This window comes from Moschus berezovskii, chromosome 1 (assembly GCF_049115385.1).
Source record: "Moschus berezovskii isolate FMDL1 chromosome 1, NW_MosBer_1.0, whole genome shotgun sequence".
Classification (NCBI taxonomy): Eukaryota; Metazoa; Chordata; class Mammalia; order Artiodactyla; family Moschidae; genus Moschus; species Moschus berezovskii.
In genome coordinates this window covers 135,469,868-135,480,401 of record NC_142460.1, presented here as the reverse complement: position 1 = coordinate 135,480,401, position 10,534 = coordinate 135,469,868, and the positions used below count along the sequence as shown (strand labels likewise).

The window sequence follows — 10,534 nt, the reverse complement described above, 5'->3', positions numbered from 1 at the left end:
ACATAGAAAATTGATATTGCCCCAAAACAGGAAGATATGTAACTACTGAAACCCACTCATAGCTTTCAGCTCAGTGCAGGAAGGTTGTGATTCTGAAGCTCTAGAGAATGAAGGGTGACAAGCAAGAACAGCCTTTATAGCTTCCTTTCTCCAAAATATTTAGGAATAGCTTCCAACCATTAAACTCCAACCATACTTTCGTATGCATTTTTGCTTTGCTTAAGAATGCAAAGGGAAAGGAGTCAAATAATATGAAAAATGAGATTATGTTTTAGTGGGTTCAGTTCAATTTATTGGCCATGAGATTGTGTTTTTGTGGATCCAGTTCAGTTTGTTGGCAAATACTGAAATTCATTTGTGGATTAGTTGGAAAATCACCAAACACAGAGTTAAGGTAATCATGATTCCATTCTGTAGCAACTGAGGTTAGTGAACACTGAGAAAAGAAAAGAGACAGTGATAACAGGTTATACAGATTGGCACATTCTGTATTTTTCTGTCTTACTTCTCATTGGCCATCAATCACCACATTTCTTCCAGTTTTAACTCATAAAAATGCATTATTCAACAAACTATTTACTGGATAGCTATTTTTTTAAATTTTTTTTTTATTTTTTCAATTTTAATTGGAGGCCAATTCCTTTACAATATTGTATTGGTTTTGCCATATATTAACATGAATCTGTCCCAGGTGTACATGTGTTCCCCACTAGATAGCTATTTTTTTTAATTAATTCAACAAATATTTGTATTTTGCTTCTATAGTAGGCCAGGCACTATCCTGGGATACACTGGTAAACAGAATAGGCACAGTTTCTGCTTTCATAAAATCTATTCCTTGATCTCATTTGTAAACTTGGGTTTAGTGCAAAAGGAGTACACAGAAATATAATATTCTCACAAGAAGTTTATGGTGTATTACCATGGCCAGCCAACCCAAGATCTCTCAAATAACAATACAATAGACAATGACTAACAAGTGATGTAAACAATTACTGTTTAGGAAAATCACTGTCACAGACACTCATTGCTAGTCTAGGGATTCTGCCTAGAACCCCTCTCCTATGAACTGACCCCATCCCTACTCCATAGCCAGGATTTTGATGTGACCGTGACCCCAGGAACTACACACATCACCTACAATCATCTATAATCTAAAATGGATTATGATAACTGGTATAATTGAGTTGAAACCCAAATAGCAGCTAAGATTTTGCTGCCATTTGAGATGTAAATAAAATTGACTTTAATCCCCATTTTTGTCTTGTGACTCATAAGTATCTTCAGTCACCAAGTTCTTTTCTACTGATTGCTTTTTTTTTTTTTCCTCTCTGATCAGGGAGTGTATCTTTATTTCCACTGTTTTGAACCAAATAAACTTCTCCAAAGCAAGCTAAAACCTCGCTTTCATAAGAACTTTAAATGTGTGGCATACTTTACTGAAGGCTTTAGGAATATAGATAGGAATGTACGTCATTCAAACAGAGACCCTTAAATGGAACACTGAAGTTCCTGACTTAATGCTTTAGACTCCTCTGCCCTGTTACTCAGCTGTTTCCTCCAACCTCCACCCATGCTGTTTAATTCAGTTCAGTCATTCAGTCGTGTCCGACTCTTTGAGACCCCATGAACTGCAGCACACCAGACTTCCCTGTCCATCACCAACTGCCAGAGTTTACTCAAACTCATGTCCATTGAGTCGGTGATGTCATCCAACCATCTCATCCCTCTGTCACCCCCTTCAATCTTCCCAGCATCAGGGTCTTTTCAAATCAGTCAGTTCTTCGCATCAGGTGGCCAAAGTATTGGAGCTTCACCTTCAGCAGCAGTCCTGCCAATGAAAATTCAGGACTGATTTCCTTTAGGATGGACTGGTTGGATCTCCTTGCAGTCCAAGGGACTCTCAAGAGTCTTCTCCAACACCCAGTTCAAAAGCATCAGTTCTTTGGCACTCAGCTTTCTTTACAGTCCAACTCTCACATCTGTACATGACTACTGGAAAAACCATAGCTTTGACTATACGGACCTTTGTTGGTCTACCCCCTCTATTCTATTCACTGCAAACTCCTATTATGCAAAGCAGTTGGGTCACATACTATATTGCCAGATCTTTTGCTATTCAATTATGTGTTGGGGGATGATCAAGACTTTTTCCTAAACAAAGGCAAATTCTTCCCTAAAAAGTTGTGCTCCCTGTTAATGAGATTTTTTTAAAGCCCACTACAGACTAATAACCATGTACTTTGAGGAGACTAAATTGATGCCAAAGGGGAATTAACTATTGCTCCTATTATATCTAACATCCAGGGTAGAGCAGATGGTCAATCAATGTTTATTTAATTAGTCATTAGATAATTAAATATTGGGTTGTCTGGTCTCTTTAGTTGGCTTTGCATACTCAATCATTCAGTCATATATGACTCTTTGAAACCCTTTAGATTGTAGCCCTCCAGGCTCTTCTGTCCATGGGATTTCCCAGGCAAGAATACTGAAGTGGGTTGCCATTTTCCTCTGCCAGGGGATCTTCCTGACCTAGGGATCAAACCCTCATTTCCTGCATTGAAGGTGGATTCTTTACCTGCTGAGCCATTAGGGAAGCCCCCTTAGACGGCTCTACTGTCTGATAAAAATCCTCTGACCTTAAAGGAAATCCACAACAGTTCTAATCCCTGAAAAAAGTTACAGCTCTTTTCATCCTAACTTAAACCTTTAATATTGGTCTCTACTCAAAGTGTTTCTGTAGAAAACTCTGATTGATCTCCCTGATGTCAAGGTTTAGATCAAGGTATGATCTAGCTTTTCTCTCTTCTCATGTTTTCCTTTGTCATCCCTCAGTAATTTGTCTTATCCTTTTTTTTTTTCATTTTAGCTCTTATGGGTTTTTTTAAACATATATTAAAGTTAAAAATGTGCATAGTTTAAGAAGTCAAACAGTTTTTAAAAAACTTTTTAGGAAAAACAGCAATCCTCTAGCTTTCCACCCTGTTCCCCACTCTCCAGAAGGAACCATTTCCAAAATGTTTAGCTTTCTAAATAGCACACTTGTACTGTGACTTTTTGATGTTTTATTTCTAACCATTATGTATTATTCTCCCACTCTAGGAAAAGAAAAGCAACTCTTTCACAACCAACCCACCATTTCACACCTGTACAATTTCTTTTCCTCTCCCCCCGATATTCAGTGTTTATATAAACTCTTTTCACAGCTGAATCATGTAGTAAGCTCTGATAACATTTCCTTCTTGCATAGTTTTTGCATCCATGGAATTAGTTTCTAATTTTTTTAATTTCTTTTGTTTCCTATATTCCTATCACTACTCTACACCAAAACTTTATATTAGTTGGCCAAATTTGCTCCCTATACCTTGCTGTAGATATTGTTTCTATTTCATCTATTTGAAGGAATTTCTCATGGGGTTTTCCAATAGGTTGCACTCTTAGTGTAGAACTTCTATTCTAGAATCCCTTCTCTTTTACCATGGGGATTTCCCTTCCTGTCTCTTTTTTCTTCCATATCTACCTTGGATGTACATAAAAATCATCTGGGGAAATTTAAAAGACCCAGGCCTCATCCAGACCAATTGCTTCAGAACTTTTGGAGATGGGCCCCCCGTGTATGTTTCTTTGTTTACTTTCTAATTTTGGTGAAGCTCTGAGAAAGAGTTCTTAAAAGATAAAACTTTGAGATGTTTCTTATTGGTGATGCTTTCATTCTGCTCTCCATTTGACTTATTTGTTTAATGTAGAATTCATGCTCAGAAATAATTTTTTCTCTAAATTTTTTAAGACGTTGCTACACTATCTCTCAGTGTTGGTTTTGATAATTCTGAAGGTGTTCAGATTCTTACCCTTTTGTATACAACCTGTGTTTTTTCCTCTAGATTTCTATAGGATCTTCCCTCCGCCCCCATATTTTTAATTTTTTTAAATAATTGCCTTGGTGTGGATCTGTCTTCATCTATTTTCTTGAATATTCCTAGAAACTTTTAATCTTGAAACTTGAGTATTATAATTCTGGGAAATTGTCTTAATTTTATTAAAGACTTTATTCTTCTCTGCTTTTCCTCTGCTCTTTTATTCCAGAGTTCATATTTTTCAGGTGTTGGATTTTCTTGACCCATCCTCCACTATTCTTTACTCTTCTTTCCAGTTTTCTGTTTCTACGTCTTTTTGGTCTATGTAACGGGCTGAATTGCGTTCCCCCACATTCATAAGTTAAAGTCCTATCTGCCAGTACCTCAGAATGTGACTGTATTTGAAGATAAGGTCTTTACAGAAATAATCAAGTTAAAATGAGGTCATTAGGGTGGGACCTAATCCAGTTTGACTGGTGCCCTTATAAGAAGAGGAAGATAGAATACACACACACACAGAGGGAGAATGTCATGTGAACATGAAGGTGGCCACTAACAAGTTGAAGAGAGAAGCCTCAGAAGAAACCCAATATGCTTATACTTCGATCTTCAAGTTCTAGCCTTTAGAACTGAGAAAATAAATTTCCATTGTTTAAGACACCCAGTCTGTGATACTTTGTTATGGCAGCCCTAACAAATTAATAGTCTGCCTTTATCTACTTATAATATTAATTTTATACTTTTCTTATATCTGTTATTTTTGTTTGTTTGTTTCTGAGTTCTTTTTGACAGAAAAGTAGGATCTCTTGGTGGTCACGAGTAAGGAGGGGACAGAGCGAAGGCTGTCATGAGTGCAGGGCCCACCATTTGTGCAGGGGCCATGATTAAGGATTTATTTGACACCAGAGCCATCTGAGATGCACTACTTTTCTGACATCATATTTTCAAATTCATTCACATTCAATTTAGTTAATCCCCGCTTCTTGGAGCTGTGGATCTTCTGGTGGCCAGGAAACTTGAACTTGGCCTTGCAGAGGTCCTCGATCACATGCTCCTTGTTCTGCAGCTTGGTACAGATGGACGTGATGACTTGGCCAATGTGGACCCTGGCCACTGTACCCTAGGGCTTTCCAAAGACACTACACATACTTGTCTAGAGCCTAGATTTGGGATAGCATGCAATAAGACATGAATGTACATTGAAAAGGCTTGTTGCCAAAGTCCCATAAGGAAACCGATACAGGCAATAGGCTGCATACAACACTGAGGAGGCTACTGTTAGGCCATTGCATACTGGGCCCCCAAAAGGAAAAGAGCACAGTTGGCTTAGCTGGCTGCAAATATTTCTGAGGTTTTTTGTTTTTTTTTTAATGTTCCTTTAATAATAGCATCTTGCTCACATTTCAAGGACATAATATCATCTCTTATCTCTCTAAGGATATTAATGGTAATTTTCCTATGTTCTCACATTTATGCATAGTTTTGGTTTCCTCGAGTTGTCTATTTTTGTGTATGTTTTTCAGCCTTTATCTTTTTTGTTAAGATTCCTCAGGTATCTAGTTATCTGCTCATCTTTTAAGAAAAAGTAAAAAAAAAAAAAAAGCAATGAGTGATAGAAAGGTTTGTTGACTGTGGGCTTACACCCTTTGATCTTTAACCCAAGGGTTGAAAACTAGTCGAATGCAGACTGTCTGAAACAAATGAATCTGCTTTTTTATTTTGTTCAATTAGAATTGTGTGCCGTTAGCTGGGAACAAAACCTTTATGTGCAAATTCCACCACTCCTTTTTGATTTAAGCTACTTGGAAGCTTGCAATTCTTAACTAATATTTTTTCTACTAGTCACATTCTTGCTTACTGTTTAACCCAAGCTCAGATGTCTCTTTCTCTGTGATATCTTCTCTGATACCCTCAGGCTGATGTAAACTTTACCTACTCTGGATTTCATCACATTTCATTTCTGCATTAACGCCCTTGCTATGGCCCTCTTTCATGTGATAGATGCTTGGTGTGTAGTTGGATACTCCATGTGACTGTCCTGTGGAGGCAAGGACTCTCTTTCAGGTGTGTTAGTATTTCATATAGAAACTTTGGTAAAAACTCAGGGAAAAGTTACTTGAAAATCTTTAACCTCAATGGGGAGGATGGAAAGGGGGAAAGGAGAATAGGAGAGAGCATAATTTGTTGTTCTTTCTAGATCAGATTTGATATTCATCTCTGAGTATTTGATTATTAAAACCACGAACTACAATTCCCCCCACCCCCACCCCCACCCCCAAAGTAAGCAACATGCCATACCAGGCTGAAATGTGGCTTTAATATTCTTCCAGATGATTGCACAGAGCCAATTTTGTTTCACATGATAGAACATTGCTCAAGCTGTAACAACAGAAAGAAGGAAAAAACACAAACTCCAACATATCTAAATGAAAATGAGAATATTTCTGCTGGCAGAGAGGTAATTTATCCTCATTTGTGATCATGTGCCCTTTCAGAATTCAAATTGGATAAAGCATACATTTAGACACAGCTTTAAAAAATGCTCCTAAGGGGTATGAATTTTTGCTGTGCTTTCCATCCATTTCTACTTCAGGCTTTGGGAACACAATCTGCCCTTTCATCCTGGTCGCATCCCATCTGTAACTTAACTTGTCTTTTTCATTTCTTACTCAGCTCTTCACGCTGGCCTAATTAGGCATCATTGGCTAACTCTTTGTTCCTATTAATCTTTCCCTCCCAGGACAGTTTGAACCTTGTGGCTTTTAAATTGTTGAGAGAGCCCTGGAAGTTACCAAATACAGACTCATTCATGTGAACAGTAAACAAAGTAAGTTTGGAGTCACACAAATTTATGAATGCAAAGACCTTGAAGCCCCGATGGGTTTTAAGAACTGTCTCCCCAAGTACTCTTAAACTGGTCATTGTGGTTAAGGGTAGAATATGGTCCAGACAGCCTCAGTTCCCAATCAAGCCACCTCTCGTATTATAAAGACTGAGTGACCTCAGGAACTATTCAGCTCTCTATAAGCCCCAGTCCCCATCTGTGAAATGGGCAAAATAATTGTACCTATTTCAGAAGACATTTGTTGAGATAAAATGAAATAATGTGTTTGGCAGACACTCTGTAAGTATCTGTTCCTGTGTGTTTTTTTTAAACTAATGAGAACATTTCAGCTAAAAGAGTGTCATACAAATAAACTACAAGAACCATTGTCCGTAGTTGAGAAACTGGCTAGACCCCTATACCTGCCAAGTACAAACTGGAATAAATTAGTTGAATGAAGTCAGACATACTCAGAATTTAATATTTAGACAAATTTTAATGTAACATTTGGGAACTAGAATAATAAAGGAAAGAGAAACATATGGCTTCCAATTATTTTAATATTATAAAGAAAACTTCAGAAAGCAACTGACTTCCAGGATAAAACCAGTGTTTTAAGAATGTTTTACTCTTATCAGAAACCTAAATTTTAAAAAAATTTTATATCGGAGTATAGCTGATTAACAATGTTGTGATAGTTTCAGGAGGACAACAAAGGGACTTGGTCACACATTACATGTATTCATTCTCCTCCAAACTCCCTCCCATCCAGATTGTTACCTAACATTGAGCAGAGTTCCTAGAAACCTAAGCTTTATGGGCCCTACTATTCAATTCCTTCCTCCTTCCCAACAGTGTATATTGTGGCCCATATGCAGAAACCATACCACTTTCAGAAAGGAGGGTCTATTTGGCAGTGACAAATTTAAAGAATCCTCCTGCCAATACAGGAGACATGGGTGTGATCCCTGGGTTGGGAAGATCCCCTGGAGAAGGAAATGGCAACCCACTCCAATATTCTTGCCTGGCAAATCCCATGGACAGAGGAGCCTGGCGGGCTACAGTCCATCAGGTCACAAAAGAGTTGGATACAACTTAGTGACTAAACCACAACAAAGAATTAGCTTAACCACTTTTATTTGCCTTTCTGAGTCAAAAAACACAAAGCAATAGTTTTAAGGCAGGAGTTTGTTATAAAACATGTTTTTCTTTGGTTTCCATTTGTTCATTATGTTTGGTCTAAGACTGTGGTAAGTTGACATACACAATATACAATAGTTAATGTTGTTTTCCCTGAGTATTTAGATAAATTGATTGATTTTAAAATTAATCTAAATTAGCCTTTCCCTAACTGTCAACCACAGAACATTGTTCCTAAAATGCTAATAAATATGCTAGGAGTAAAATGTACCAGCACAAAATAAGTTTGAAATAGAGGGTTTCATTACATACATTTATCAGCATGTCAAAATCACATTAGCATAGAAAAGACTAAGTTGTTTTGTGGTGAAGAAACCTATTTTGTCCTTTAATCTACATTTTTCCAAAATTACTTGAGTCTGGAATCCAGTTTTCCCAGCTCCCTGTTAGCACCATACAGAATACAGTTTTCCAGATTCCAGTTTGGGGACACAATGAGTACATTTTGGCAGGGTTCATCTTGCAATTAATAGAAAGGCTATCAAACTAAAAATTGTCAGTGTTTCACATATCAATAATAATAGGTACCACTTATGGAACAGTTAGTAAATCTTAGGAAAATGCTTCTTCCCCACTCCCTGAGCAGGATTTCCCCTCAATACCCCTTTCTGTCTCACTCTCTGAACTCTTCTTGGAGGTGGAGAGCTATTGGTGGCTATCATAATAGACATTGGTCAACATTTCTCAGTTAGATGGAGCTAACATGTCAAAGGTGGGAAGGAACAAAGACACTAAACCTGTTGTCTTTCCTCTGCATCTGGACCAGGGGCAGTTAGTACCCCGGGTTCTGTCTCTGTTCAGAGTTAGTACCCTTGATCCTGTGAAATAAAACTTCCCTCAGATCGACTCTTCCAAGGTCAAGAATGGGAAGAAGTTAGCAAGCCCATTTTGTTGGTCCAACCAAGTTGTGTCTAGCAACTTAGACCTCATCTCTGTTAATGCTGATATCTTAGTTCTTCATGGACTAACTTTATTATATATAACTAGCTCAGAACTTGGGCAGTGAAGAGAGGTGCTGTTCTGAGTGCTGCTTATAACCTCAACAGTATGCATCATGGATTCTTCATAATATTTTACATACATTATCTCATTTAGGCTTCAACAACTTTTCAAGGTGGATACTTATATATCCCCATTTTACAGACAAGGAAATTGAAACAGAGAAGTTAAATAGCTTATCAGAGGTTATATAGTAAGTGACTGGATCTCAACATTTTAATGAATGTAACAGTGCACACAATTTAATTGTACTATTGTAAATATTACTAGTGCATCTCATAAGATGGTGTTTATGTTTGGATTCCTTTATTATTTATCTCTCACTCCTCTTCTATTATGGAGGAGGAAATAGGTACCCACTTCAGTAACCTTGCAGGGAAAATGCCATGGACAGAGTAGCCTGGAGGGCTACAGTCCATGGGGTCACAAAGAATTGGACACGACCGAGAAACTGGGTACACCTCTTCTATGATGAAACATGCATATTTTTATGGTTTTTTTAAATGTATTTATTTTCAATTCGAGGATAATTGCTTTATGATATTGTGCAACATGCATATTGATATATGAGACAAGTCATATAGAACAAACATTAAAAAAAACCCCACATAATCTTGGTCAGTGAGTAAGATACTTAGGGAAGTTGAAAGTGAGAAAGGTTTAAATCTGAATTTTCAAACTGTCAGCCAGCCCACAGATTTTTTTTGTTTGACTCCCAAAATGCTAAAGAGTCGAGTTAGTTATTAGGTTAAGAACATTAATTTCTGGCTTCTCTAGAATGTGTGAACATCTGGGAAGCCATGAACCTGAGTTGATGCATCCTTTGGATGGAGCGTGTGCTGCACAGTTCACCTTGGTACCCACTGTGTCACTTCATTTAAATGCTTTGTCTGCATGTGCTGCTGTAAATGCTTCAATTTGCCACCCTGGTGTGAGATGGGATGGCTCCACCCTCTCCCCATCCTGCCCTGGGAACATCACAGCCACTGCAAGAATCCTGAGGCTGACTGTCAACGTCTGTGATCAGGGCACTAACACTTTCAGAAGGGAGACCACTTAGTGCGGGTGCTTATCTCAGTACCTCTGGAAAAAATGTGCCAAGTACACCATGGAAAGACTTCAGAGAGTGAGGAGAGCAGCTGGAATAAGGGATGTGAGTCTGCCACACATGCTTACCAGTCAGCATCTGCTTTAGGTATAGGACATCTGTGTAAATGTTATTAAAGTATCAGTTTCTTTCACTTCTAAAAACATTGTAAAACCATTTGCCTGAGCCCATAATGCAGTGGTAAAGAATCCGCCTGCAATGCAGGAGACCTGTGTTTGATCCCTGGGTTGAGAAGATCCCCTGGAGAAGGGAGAGGCTATCCATGAGGTTGCAAAGGGTTGGACCCAGCTGAGCAACTTTCAATTTCACTTTAGTGCATTATAAACCAGTTGGAAATAAGGGCATGTTCTGGGTATAATGGAGATAGACACCTTATTAAAATTGTGTTTCCTAATTAAAAGTATTCTCTTCCACTTTACAAGACTTGGCTTACTAATTATTTGATAGGACTGAAAGGTCATATGAAAATCTTTATTGTCAAGTGATCAGAACTGCCTTACAAACTACCAAATGTGCTGAAATAGATTTCTTTTCTACTAGTATTTATTT

At 37.9% G+C, this 10,534-nt stretch overlaps 1 non-coding gene across 1 annotated transcript; it reads right to left on the bottom strand.

The window, feature by feature from the left end:
• Positions 1–5,061: 5,061 nt before the first annotated feature.
• LOC129553683 (small nucleolar RNA SNORA70) lies at positions 5,062–5,194 on the bottom strand. Its single transcript, XR_008685505.1, has one exon. It is a non-coding gene; the product is annotated as a small nucleolar RNA SNORA70 (small nucleolar RNA).
• Between the last annotated feature and the right edge of the window lie 5,340 nt (positions 5,195–10,534).